The 13,530-nt window shown below is 40.5% G+C and overlaps 1 long non-coding RNA gene across 1 annotated transcript in view; it reads right to left on the bottom strand.

Moving 5' to 3' along the window:
* The window catches only part of LOC137229146 (uncharacterized), a 156,185-nt gene extending 152,419 nt beyond the window's left edge, over window positions 1-3,766 (bottom strand). Inside the window, exons 1-3 of the long non-coding RNA XR_010945568.1 lie at window positions 3,617-3,766; window positions 3,239-3,315; window positions 1,910-2,096 (exon numbers count right to left, since the gene is read on the bottom strand). This is a non-coding gene — a long non-coding RNA (uncharacterized lncRNA). The remainder of the gene's footprint in view (window positions 1-1,909; window positions 2,097-3,238; window positions 3,316-3,616) is intronic.
* Window positions 3,767-13,530: the final 9,764 nt, after the last annotated feature.

Below are 13,530 nucleotides of genomic sequence, written 5' to 3'. Positions count from 1 at the left end.
CAGGAGGGCCTGTTGAAACACAGATTGCTGGGCCCCATACCTAGTTTATAATTTAGGAGGTGTCTGGGTGGAACAAGTTCTAACAAGCTCCCAGGTGATGCTGCTCCTAGTTCCAGCATTCAGGGCTAATGGGAACAATGGCCCCCAGGACCCAGCCTTAGATGTGCTCACATTACCTGCTTCCACATCTCTGATAAGCCCCCTTTTTGTACTGACTCAGTGAGAAGCTATAGCTCATGTGAGAGGGAGACAGTGACAATAACGAGCATTGTCATCTTCTCAGAGGAACCACCTTGCTGCTTTTATTCCTAACTCTTAAGGAACTCTTAGACTTCCTTTTAGGCTCTTTATTTATCTTACTCCTCACATATAAATGACCACAAAGTCCTAGATTCTGTATCCTAAATATCTACAGAAGTTCTCCCCTACCTCTCCATCTCCTTTCTCACCTCCTTGACCCAGGTGAACATGATCTTTAGCCCAGAATTCTGCAGCAGCTCCCTATTTGGTCTTCTCTTTCTCTCCACTATCAGAGCAAGGTTCCTAAAACAGAAATCTGATCTGAAAACTGGTCTGCTCAGAATTGCTCCAGTGTGTCCCCTTGGCTTTCAGGAGAAAGATAGAAGGGCAGCAATATCTTGGGGACATTTATTTTGCCTTTCCATCATCCTCTTCCTTCTTCCAATCATACCAACACTCATAGCCTTCGAGATCACACTGGGCAGAAGGAGAAGAGGTTCAACTGGTAAACCTCCTTCCACTTAAAACAGCTACGTTTCATTTTAGTTTAATGAGCATTCATAGCTACCTACTATCTGCAATGCCTGACACTTTTTGCTAATGCTCACAAAAATCAGGTGGGTTACTGGGAGGAAAGAATGAGACATAGAGTTAAGGAGCTGACTAAGGTTATATCGAGCTAGTTAGATGATAAATTTGGAAGAGAAAACAGGTCTCTTGTTGCCTATCCAGGTTTCTTGCCATTGAACCTCACAACAGCCTTCATTTGTTTTTCAAATGTATGAGTTAGGAAGTAGAGGGTAAATGAATAAGTCCTGGCTTCAGACACTCCAGATTAGAAAACTGGTTCTGCGATGAGGTAACCATGAGTACGTTTCTCACCATTTTGAGCCTCCATTTCCTCATCCTGTATTAACCTTTGTTCATTTTTTATCATCCTTCTAATAATCCCCTTGTGGTAGCGGTATTCTAAGATGACTCCAGTGATCCCTGCCTCCTGGTATCCATGCCTTCATGTACCTTTCTCCTGTGGAGTGTGGACAGGATATGCAACTTGCTTCTAACTAATAGGATGTGGTGATGGGCATGAGGTATCCCTCCCATAATTATGTTGTGTTATAGAAGGGATTTTGCAGATGAAAGTAAACTCCTAAACAGTTTGACGTTGACTTAATTAAAAGGCGATTATCCTAGATGGGCCTGCCCTAATCAGGTAGTCCTTTAAAAGAGGGCTTCTTCTTTCCCTGAGCTCAGAGACTCCAGACAGTGGGGCTTCTCTTCCTCCTGCTGGCTCTGAGTTGTACAGATGTAAGAAAATCAATTCTTCCAACATCCACATGAACTTGCAAGAGGACCCCTGAATCTCAGGTGAGACTGCAGCCCCTTGAGTGCAGTCTTGTGAGACCCTAAGCAGAGGAGCCAGCTAAGCTTTGCCTAGACTCCTGACTCATGCAAACTGTGAGATAATAATTGCATATTGTTTTAAGCTGCTAAATTTGCATTAACTTGTTATGCAGCAATAACTAACTAATACATCCCCCTTTCCCTGTAATTTCACCACCATCTCCCCCTCGCCCCCCAAAAAAAGGGGTAGGAAGGGACAAAGATCAAAGGGCAGACTCTATGGACCAAGTGGAACTGGTTTGAGAGCAATCACATCTTTACTCACCTGTAACCCTAGTTAGACAGAATGGCTTTCAGCAGTGCTGCTCTGAGAAACCAGATGGTGTACGCTAATGGGGTATAGTCTACGGGGACAGAGGAGTGTGGGGTTGTGTTTACTTTTTCCATAGTTGTGCCTTTTTCTGGAATTCCAGGAGGGAAGAGTCATGCCCGGGAAGAGGGCAGAACTGGCTCTGGAAGGTTAAGTAACAAAGAAGGCCATATAAAATGACTGGCACAGCAATAATGCAGGAGGTTGAGAAATGGAGCTGGGTTTGAAGACACAACACCCACAAGTCATAGTTTGATTCTGTCACTAGCTGTTTTAGGACTACAGTTCCTCACTGCACCTCTTGGGATTTTGATTTCCTCAACTCTAACACAACAGAATTATATGTTTGGTAGTTTCTAATTCCTTTAGAAATATGCTGCCTTTCTCAAGTGAAATGGAGAAAAGAGATGAAAAGTGAAGCTGTTCTGGTTAAAGCAGAGGACCCAGCTTAAAAACTACTGCAGGGGATAAGCCCCAGGCTCTCTTCTGACTCAGGTATCTCCTCATGATGCTATGGCTCTCCAGCAGAGGCTGGCCAGGATACAGACTGGGAGGATGTATACGGGTTTAAGCACCTTGCCACTTTTGCAGGGGCCATACAAGTGTGGTAGGTCTGGTGGGGAGCCAGCTCATGTAGAAGAGCATGAGCCCTACTCCTGCAGGGCCTCCAAGGCTCACATCAAGAACAGACACAGCTGTCTTGCTTCTAGCCATTCCTTCACTGGGCTCACAGCTGGTCAGCCAGAACTTTCTCTGAGGCTTCAAAGACTGCTCTACTCTGAGTCCCAGCTAGAAAGGGTGAACAACGTAAGTTTCATTTTCATTACATGAACTGTTCCAGGAAAGTCAGTCTGTCCCTCAGAGACTCCAGACAGCAGGGCTTCTCTTCCTCCTGCTGGCTCTGAGTTCTACAGATGTAAGAAAAGCAATTCTTCCAACATCCACATGAACTTGCAAGAGGACCTGCATTTCAACTTCACATGGCATCAAGTAGAAACTCCCAGCTGACTCGTACTCCCATCCTCAATACTTGGTTTTGCAATTTGTCTCTTCCTATATTATACACATCTCCACCCCCACCAACCCTCAAAGCCAGCATTATAAACACAGAGAGTAGAAACAAACCTCTCTCCAGACCTTGTTGTTTGGCTCCAGCCAATTCCTTGTATAAGAGCTTGTGTGTCTGTACGTTGGCTCAGATAGCTTCTTGTAGTGTGTAGAGAGAAGACTAAAGAATGAAAAGGATGTTCATGTTTTCATCCAGTGCATTTACTGAAAACCTACCATATGTCTGGTGCCATTCCAGTCGCTGTGGATACAGCAGTGAGCTAGATCGTTTCTACATTCATGGAGCTTGCAGTCTGTAGGGGGAGAGAAGAAATTTTTAAAAACAGTTATGTAGGAGACATAAACAAACAAGAACATTTAGGGTAAATGAAAACCACTGAAAGAAATAAGCAAGGATCTGGGATAAATGGGTATCAAATGGAGTGGGGGAAATGACTTTGGTTATGGGCATTCCAGAAAGGTTTCCCTGAGGATGCAGCATTAAGCTGAAACTTTGAGGCTGAGAAGAGGCCAGTCAAGCCAAGATTCCAGGAAAACACTTCTAAGATACAGGTGACAGCAAAATCAAAGGCCCTGAGTCAGAAGAGAGCTCACCCTGTGTAAGGAACTGAAAGGTCAGTCTGGAAGCAGTGTGGGAACATTGAGAGGGTGGCATGCCTTTCGAGTGGATCCAGCTCTCTTTTGAAACCTTAGCTGGAGTGGAATGTGTGGGTTGAGCTCTGGCTTTGCCACTTGCTACTCATTAACAGTCTGTAAGAGTCAATACAGGGAACTCTGCTCAATATTCTGTAACCACCTAATTGGGAAAAGAATTTGAAAAAGGATAGATACATGTATATGTATAACTGAATCACTTTGTTGTACACCTGAAACGAACACAACATTGTTAATCAACTATACTCCAATATAAAATAAAAAGTTAAAAAAAAAAAAAGAGTCAATACATTTCCCCAAGTTCCTGAATCAGCCGCAGTGGCAATCACCTGACCCCAGGGGGCGCAGGCTGGTTCTTCAGGCCACTGTAATGATTAGACTGAATTTCTTCAGTGTCTTAAGGGGAGTCCCCTGGGAGACAGACTCTGAGATGGAGATTTGTACGCAGGGAGTAAATGGGGTGGCACACTTGAGAACGCCTCCTGTGAGGGAGTGAGGAAAGCGAGATTTGGTAAAGTAGTTGCAGGAAAGGTCACAGCCAATCCCAAAGGGAGCTCTGAAGCTGGGAAGGCTTTTTAGAGTCATCTCAAACTGTGGTACAGACACCAGGCCTTTTGCCTCCATGCTGACCTGTCATCAGGTGTGGGCTATCCCTAGGTAGGGAATGTAACTGGGCCAGACAGCTCCCTTCGGCTATAGGAAAGGCCCAGAGAGGGACTCAGCTGTGAGTCATCAGCAGGCCACACTCCCAGCACTGGGAGAATGTGTGTCTGCCCTGCAGTGGGAATTGGGTGACACATCACAACGTTCGCTACACTAATAGCTATTCTGGCCAACCTGATAGCAACCAGCCATCACTGAGACTCAAATACCACTGGAATTTCTCCATAGCTGAGACCCTGGCTATTGGGAGGAGACTGTTTTGCTAGTCTCCATTTATTTTAAATATTTTCTGAGATTGCTTAGAAGTGTATTAAGGTCAATATTTTTAAGATGTTCTGTTAGGTAGGCCTCCAGGCAAATACCTTCTGTGAGGGTAAAGTAAACAAATTGCAAAAGATATGTGTTCCTGGTCACTTATATGCTATCCAGGATTTCTCAGAACTGGCCATACCCCTGGACCCCACTCTGCTGGATGGATTTCAGAGCAGGGACATCTGAAGTCCACAGAACCCAGTTCCTGGCCCTCAGAGAACAGATTAGTACAGCTCAAAGGCAAGGCTTCAGATCCACAGATGAGCTGTGTGGCAGCTCACGTTCCAATGAGGTGGCTGTATGTCTCTGTGCAAATCCAATGGCAGGCTGTCACTGGGTAGTGTGGTTGGGTACAAGACCAGCATCGGGGAATAGATGATGATGGGGGTGCAAGGTGCCATATTAGGGGAGGTCAGAAAGGCCTCTGGGATGAGAAAGTGACATCCGAGTAAAGTGAGGAAGTGAGTCATGTAGATTTCTGGAGGTAGGAAGTTCCAGAGAAAGGAAAAAATGTGCCAATGTGCTAAGGCTGAAGAATGTTCAACTCACAGTAAGGCCAGTGCAGCTGGGCACAGTGGGCCAAAGGAGGACAGGTCAGAGGGCTGCTGGGGCTAGATCATGTGGGGTCAGGAAAGCAGGCCATGGGGAGGACTAGGGATTATTACTATTTTTTTGTGAGTGAAATAGGAAGTCATTAGAGAGTTCTGAGCAAGGAGCGATATGATCTGACATTATGTTTTAAAAGGAACTCTCAGAGAACAGACAGTAGGAGGGAAGGGTAGGCAGAGCACAAGTAGGAAGCTACTGTGGTAATTGGGACATGAGAATAAGATGGTTTAAACCAGGGTAACTGCGGAGGTGGTGAGAACTGATTGGGTGCTGGATAAACTTTGGAAATAGAATTTGCTGATGATTTGGCTATAGGTGTGTGTGAGAGAGAGGAATCAAGGATGACTCCAAGTTCAAGTGTCATTTCTGCGTACAGTCACTCTCCTCTCCCACCTCCACCCCCACTTTGTTTTACTACCCTCCTCTTCTAATCCTGAGGACTCACATTTCCTTACCCAAGTGCTTCAGTGTCACCTCACTCTCCCACCCCAGGCTCTCCCTCTTTGATAGGTCCTCATACTCTGCTTCTAAATGCCTTTTTATATTCCAAACTTTTCTATACTCTGTCCTAGCCTATGAATTCCCTGCATAGTGACTGGTTAACTAGTTTGCAAAAGTAAATAAAGACCAAGGTGCTAGTTTGAAAATGTCATACACCCCTACCACCAACACCCCATACATTTCTATTTTTAGTGCATCACCCCTGCCTTATCTCACAGTCATGACCAATAAAGGAATTTTAGGCACTTGAGAGTCAATGGTGAGAGATGTGAGGCCTGGGGGCCTTTTCTAGAAGGAGCTACTTCATTTATATTATCCTCACAGCAATCTGATCAATATTTTTATTCCCATACTACTGAGCAAAGAAGTGAGATTCCAAGGGTCTGGGCCCAACACATGGCTGGTAAATAACAGAGCTGGGATCCAACCCAAACTGTCTGACTCCAGGGTCCGAGCTCTTCCCCTCCATCCCAAGCCCTGCTGGGGCAGAAGGGTGTGCAAATGATTTCTGGGTTATAAGGACACCAAGAATGGGCCTGCTCTCTAGCTGTGGCACATTCCTGTTACTTCTGAGCTTCAGGCAGACAAGAGAGAACTCAAAATGCCACCTGGTAAATATTTCTAGTGTTTCTTTCTAGTGCTCAAGATAGTTTTACAAATGACTGTTACTTCAGAGCTATGCTCTGCCAATTCGCTACAACTCCAAATTGCCTGCTTTAGAGTCTAGAAGCCCTACATGTGCTTTTGAGCACAAGCTCTGGTCATTTTCAGTCCTCTGGAACAGTCTGATAGTGGACAGTGGTAAAGTAAAATTATAGTTGGAGTTGGGATTTTTTTTTTTTCTCAGACACCTTGAAATGTGGTGTTTAGTATTTCCTGGCATGAGCTTGGGATCTACTCACATCTCTCTCACCACTTGTAATGTGACTGTAGCACATTAGGTCTATTCTGAATCTTTTTATCCTTCACCTCTATCTATAGGTTCAGAGAAAGAATGAACCATTAATGACCTCATCAATTTAATAGACTATGTCAACTTCTCTATCTAGTCCTATAAACAGAAAATCAGACTTGTGGTTTCCTGCTGCCCATCTGGATTTCCTAACTGCCTTTCAGCCATGAACTTTATTCTTCCTGATTAGAAACAGAGACATTATGGGGAAGGGGGATGGGGAGAGAGGAAGGAAATAGTAATGAATCTTATCAAGGCAACTTCCAACCCTGGGATTATGTCATTCAACTAGGATATGCTTTTGCAGGTAAGGATACCAGTTGGTATGTGTTTCCTTTCCTCGGAAAATACTTTGTGTCAAACTATTTTTCACATAATACTAAAGTTTACTCATTAGCTCACGTTGGTAGTCCATTTACCTTTTAGGAAAAGCTCACCATCACAGATCTATATTAAATTTTTTAGGTATTTAAAAGATAATCTTATGTTTTAGTAAGAGTAACTTTTATGTATGTTGCTGTTAAACTTTAGCAAACAATCAAATAATCATACAGGAATGTAGCTGTAGCTTGATTAGGGACTATTAGCACTCAAATTAATTGATTTTAAATAGTAGTGATAAACTTTATAAGTATTAAATAATATTTTTAAAGTAACAAATAAAACATCAATGTTTATTTTTTGTTTCCCTGGGCTACTTTTAAAAAAGTAGCATTTAATGATCTTTGCTAATAAAGTAGAACAGTGGTCTAGCAAAAGGGAATTACCACGTATTCAACCATACCATCTGCTGTTGCCATGTAAAACAAGACTAATTGATGTGCTAGGCATTTTACATATGTTGTCACAGTTAAATATCCGAATGACTAAATTCAGTGCCCTGAAAAGCTAATAATATCTTTGGACTACATTATATGGTAGAGGATCTGCAACAGTTAAATTTTAAATTTTATTTTGCTCAATTTTAAAATTGGTTTGCAATTCTGAGCATAGTTAATGCTTATAATGGGCTCATTGCCCTGAAGCTTAGAATTGTCATCTTTCATTTAGTCAATAAAGTGTTTATGGAGCAACTACAATGTAATAAAGTCTGGGGTGAATCAGATACAAATTTAATTCTAAGAAAATGATAGTCAAATGCAATTTAAATCAAAACATTTCATGGAACAAGCTCTTTCATGGAACTTTTATAAAGTGACTCAAAAATTTTGTTGGAAAAGCAAATGGCCAATAATTGCCAGGATTATTTTGTAAAAAGAGAACAAGGTAAGGAGTCTCCATCTACCAGACTTATAATACAGACAGTGTGGGACTTCCCTGGTGGCACAGTGGTTAAGAATCTGCCTGCAAATGCAGGGGCCACAGGTTCGAGCCCTGGTCCGGGAGGATCATACATGCCGCAGAGCAACTAAGCCCGTGCACCACAACTACTGAGCCTGCGCTCTAGAGACTGCGAGCCACAACTACTGAGTCCACATGCCACAACTACTGAAGCCTGCATGCCTAGAGCCCATGCTCCTCAACGGGGGAGGCCACCGCAATGAGAAACCCATGCACCGCAACAAGGAGTAGCCCCCGCTCGCCGCAACTGGGGAAAGCCCGTGCACAGCAACCAAGACCCAACACAGCCATAAATAAATTAATTAATTAAAAAAAAATAATAATAATACAGACAGTATGTATGGATACAGGGATGAATAAATAAACCAATGCATCACAACAGAAATTCCAGAAAAACAGACATATACGAATATATATATATATATATATATATATATATATATATATATATATATATATATATATATATACTTTAAACATCTTTAAAGTCCTATGAACTGGATCAAAACACTCAAGTTTGGTGCAGCCATATGACTGAGTTCTGACCAACAGAATGTGGCAAGATGGCTTCTCCAGGCCTGGTCCATGAAACCTCCCTTGTATACTGCATGTTCTTTTTTCCCTGGCCTTCTAGACAGATGTAGAAAATTTGGTGGAGCTCTCTGAGGACCAAAAAAATGACAGAGCCACTAGATGGAAGAAGCCTGAATGACTGCATAGAGCAGAGACCCTGTGCCATCCTCTTTGTGCCCCCCCCAGTGTATGGCAACATAACCAAGAAATAAACCTAGGCTGTGTTAAACCACTGAAATTTAACACTGCTTGTTTTAACAGTTAGCCTAGTTTGACTAATATACCCTATAATTACATTCAAATCCCCGTCTCTTCCTACTCAACAATGAACTGTTTGAGGGCAAAAACATACAGTCCTTCATCCAATGTTGCTTAGCAAACAGATGATCAATAAATACTTACTGAATTAATAAATATTCAATTAAGCCAGGAGAAAGGACTAATATATTTTATAATGTTTCCTTGCACCTACTTCTCCTAAAGTGACTATTAAAACAACCATGCACAGAAAAAAAAAATTTCTTAAACATCAGAAAAATAAAATAACAAGTTAATCATATTTCACTATTTCTCAAGTATTCTAATATCTGATATTTTGCTGCAGTAGAAAATAAGAGATTGATCTGGAGGTTTCCAAAAGACACAATCATGCATTCTTTAAAGCAATTAAAAAAAGAAAACTTTCCATCCACTATTCTCATGAGGAAAAGAACAAAATTTGCTACATTCTGTAGGTCCAAGTTAATTCTGATCCCTAGGTTTGCATTTGAAACAAGAAAACTTTATGGAGTCACTTTCTCAAGTCTCTTTTGACTACACAGGCATTTCGACACATTTACTGGAGGCAGCCATTTGCCACAGTGTGGCAATAAATAATACACTAAGTCAAAGTGTATTAAAATGGCATTTAATGTACAACCTTCTCCTCCCTTTTTTTTAATTACTAAGAAATATTTGCAACACATTAACCCCAGGCAATCTTAGGAGACTTTCAATTTAAGAATATTAATATATGTGTTTTACTGAGAACTGAGAGAATCATTAAGTATAAATTAAGGATTCCCTATGGAGAGTGACGCTAATATTAATAGATGAAATTACTGCCCCAATATCCTCCCTTTCCCAAATACGATCTATTTCAGGAAGCCCACAGAAGGTATACATGCCTATCTTCATTTTCAGATTTAAAAAGCCAGTTGTCGGGCTTCCCTGGTGGCACAGTGGTTGAGAGTCTGCCTGCCGATGCAGAGGACATGGGTTCGTGCCCCGGTCCGGGAAGATCCCACATGCCGCGGAGCAGCTGGGCCCGTGACCCATGGCCGCTGAGCCTGCGCATCCGGAGCCTGTGCTCCGCAACGGGAGAGGTCACAACAGTGAGAAGCGCACGTACCGCAAAAAAAAAAAAAAAAAGCCAGTTGTCACTATTAAGCAGAAGTTGCATGTATTGATGTAAAATAAATTAGTATATGAAAAAAAAAGATATATATGTAGGTATTACTGAATCACTTTGCTGTACACCTGACATTAATACAACATTGAAAATCAACTATACCTCAATTAAAAAAAGAAGAAAGTGCTCCAAAAACTAAATAAATAAAATAAAATAAATTAGTATTGCCATTATAGCTTTAAAAGAGAAATCAGAATTTGACACTTGAACCATTCACTCAGTCATGTAAATTCTTAGAGAACGGACAGTTGCTTTAGTGAAGAATGACTGGATGGCCTTTTCGGAAATGAGCAAGTCTGGTAAATACATGTCTCTTGATTATGTGTCTTGATTATTTAGCAGAATAATTGTTCAGCTTTTCTCCTTTGTGCTACATGATGTCTGGGTGTCTCCTCATCCCTACCCTACCTTACCCTTACCTTGTGCCTTAGTAGTTTCTTTGCCAAGGGATGGGGTAAGGATATTTAATATTTCTCAATATTAAAAGGAGTTGAAATTTTAATATGGTTTGTTTGGGGATTGTGTGAAAAAGTCCACACATTAAAATGGCTCCTTAAAAAGGCAACTGCGAAGTGTCATTTATCCCCTCTATCATTTCCTGCCCAACTCCCACCATTTTGTCAACTTTTGTTTTGCCTGAATGGCTTCATGCCAAAGCAACTTCGGGTGCACAGTTGGGTGATCTGGGTTTCTAATTGTTGAGCATCTTCTATCTCAGCACAAATAAAAGCACACATATTTTCTTAATATACTTCCATGTATGTTACTCATATTGTGAATTTTGTTTATGATTTTCATCCTGGTCAAAAAACAATCCTTGCTTCAATTATAAGGAAAGTTTTAATACATTTCTTGGAAAAAAAGTAAGGAAAACATTTTGAATTGAAGTACCAAGAAAAAAATTGAATGGCGAAGTATATCTACTATTCTGTTCAATGACACATTTAAATTCATGTTAAACAACTCAATGTATTAAAATATACATTTTCAATTTTCTAATAATTCAAAACTAAGACATGAATTTTTAATATTTTTCCAGGGCAGTCAGTTTCATTATGAAAATACATCTGATTTGCAAGATGCTGGGCTATAGGTGTCATATATACACTCACAAAGGCACCAGTCCTGATCACAAAAGAGGTAATGAAAGCAGGGAAAGATGGTTATATAATTAGGAGCTTGAATTAGATGCTAGCGCAAGATGTAATGTGCTGAACTTAAAATGTCTGTAGAATCAAATCTGACTTTTAAAAGAAACAGCTTTACCACAGAAAGTCCAAATAGTGTCATCGTTGTTCAAATCAAGAAGAAAGTAAAAAACCTCTTAAAAGAGAAATAGCAGTGTTTTTTCAGAGCCATTTCATGTCTGCTCTTACAATGCTTACAAATGGAAATAAAGCACATTATGATTCAGAAGAAATGAAACAACAAATTAAATATTATCTAGACACACTCCATCTCTGAGGGTTATATGCTCTGTTGTTTTTATGAGAAGGATTACTCTGTTCTGGATATCCCTATCCAGAAATGTCCCCAGGAAAATACCCCAGGCTTTTACAGGATAGTGGAACAACTGTAATCCAAAAATAGTTGGACGGGGGCAGGAGGCATCAAGGAGTACGAGAGACTTCTCAGCATATTCCTTTGATGAGACGTGAAGGCTGATGATGAACTGCTTTCACTATTTTCTCTCACAGTTTAGTTTTACAATTATGGAATGAAAAGTGGCATTTTATGAGAAAACAATGTTTTCATGTTGATTAAGCATAGTTATGAAAGAGAGGGAGGTCCCCTGAACAATTTAGCAGAATAATTGTTCAGCTTTTCTCCTTTGTGCCTCTATAATCTCTCTCTATGACTCTATCAAAACCAAAATTTTCCCATCTTATGATGGCTCAAACTCTTAACTTTATTTACCCAGAATAGACTTCTATCTTGTTCTACAAACCCATGTATCCATATATCCCTTCCTACCTGACATTTTTTCCTCCTAAACATCCTCTAGGCACTTCAAACTCCACTGAACACATTCTCATTATCCTCACTGTAATCTGTGGTCATTCGGAGAAGTGTTGCAATTATTACTGCATTCTGAAATGCCTCACCCTTGACCTTCCTCATAAAGAATACAAATCTCTGTATACAAAGAGACATAAACTGTTAATGATAGGTTTAGGTTGTTTCTCAAAGTGGTTCTTGTTCTTGCAGCAAAAAAAAAAATGGTATATTCCTCTATAGCCTTTACAAATATTAAGAAATAAAATGCTATAAAATCTTTTGATCTTGCTGGCAAAAACTATGTGTTAAGGCTATCTTCTATTAAAGCAGCATTTTTTTGTAGATAGGTAGGTTGGTAGGCAGAGGATGGTTAGATAGACAGGCAGATAGAGGGGAAAAAATAGAGAAATAGAGAGGTATGGATATTGGTGTTTTATAAAATAAAGGAAAAAATGGATGAATGAGTCACTGATTCTCAGTGGGGTGGAAAGACATCCAGAATGTAGTGAGCCAATCTCTCTGCTGAGGGCTCTTTCTTGGTCATTATCTACACAGCTTGAGTTTTAGAGAACAATCTTATTTTCAAATATTTTCCTCCAGTATTATACCACCTGTATCAATTTTAGTCTTTAGGAAATTTGGTCACCAAATTTATAGTGGAAATTAATAAACGTGTCTCACATATTTCTGTTAGGGTCTTCAATTTTTTTCTTTAAGAGAAAATACATTAAATGTTCAGTTGTAGGACAACTTCCATTTTTCAACTTTCCACTTTAGTCATCTCTCAGTTCTCCTCTTTCTTGACCTAACAGCAGCATTCAATAAAGTTGATCCCTTCCTCCTTCTTGAATAGTCTCTTTACTTGGCTTTGGCACATCACTCTCTCTTAGTTCTCTCCTTACATCATTGGCTGCTCCTTCTCAGTCACCTTTGGCGACTCTTCCACAACTACTTGAACTCTAAACGTTGTCCTGCCCCAGGGCTCAATCTCTGGATGTCTTTATATATCTACAATTTCAAGTTGTTTCATGGCTTTAAATACCATTTATATACCACTAATGCTCAAAATTATAGTTCAGCCTGGACCTCTTACGTGAAGTCTTTTCTGTCTACTCAAAACCTCCACACAGATGTTTAATACAAATTTAAATTCAATGTGTTGAAAACAGAACTCTTGATTTTCCCCTCAACTCTTATCCTCCTGCAGTTAGCCTTATCTCTACCAATATCAATTCATCAATCCAGTTGCTTGGGCCAAAACCCCTGCACGTTTGTGTGATTCCTCTGTTGTCCTCATACCCTACCATCAATCTTTTAGGAACTCTTGTTGGCTCCACCTTAAAAATATATCCATAATACTACCAATTCTCAGCATGTCTTTGTGTTCCAATTTTCTCACCTACATCCACTGCTATGATCTTGGTTAAGCTATTATCATCACAAACCTGGATTACT

This window comes from Pseudorca crassidens, chromosome 1 (genome assembly GCF_039906515.1).
Source record: "Pseudorca crassidens isolate mPseCra1 chromosome 1, mPseCra1.hap1, whole genome shotgun sequence".
Taxonomy (NCBI): domain Eukaryota; kingdom Metazoa; phylum Chordata; class Mammalia; order Artiodactyla; family Delphinidae; genus Pseudorca; species Pseudorca crassidens.
This window is presented reverse-complemented; position numbering and strand designations above follow the sequence as displayed.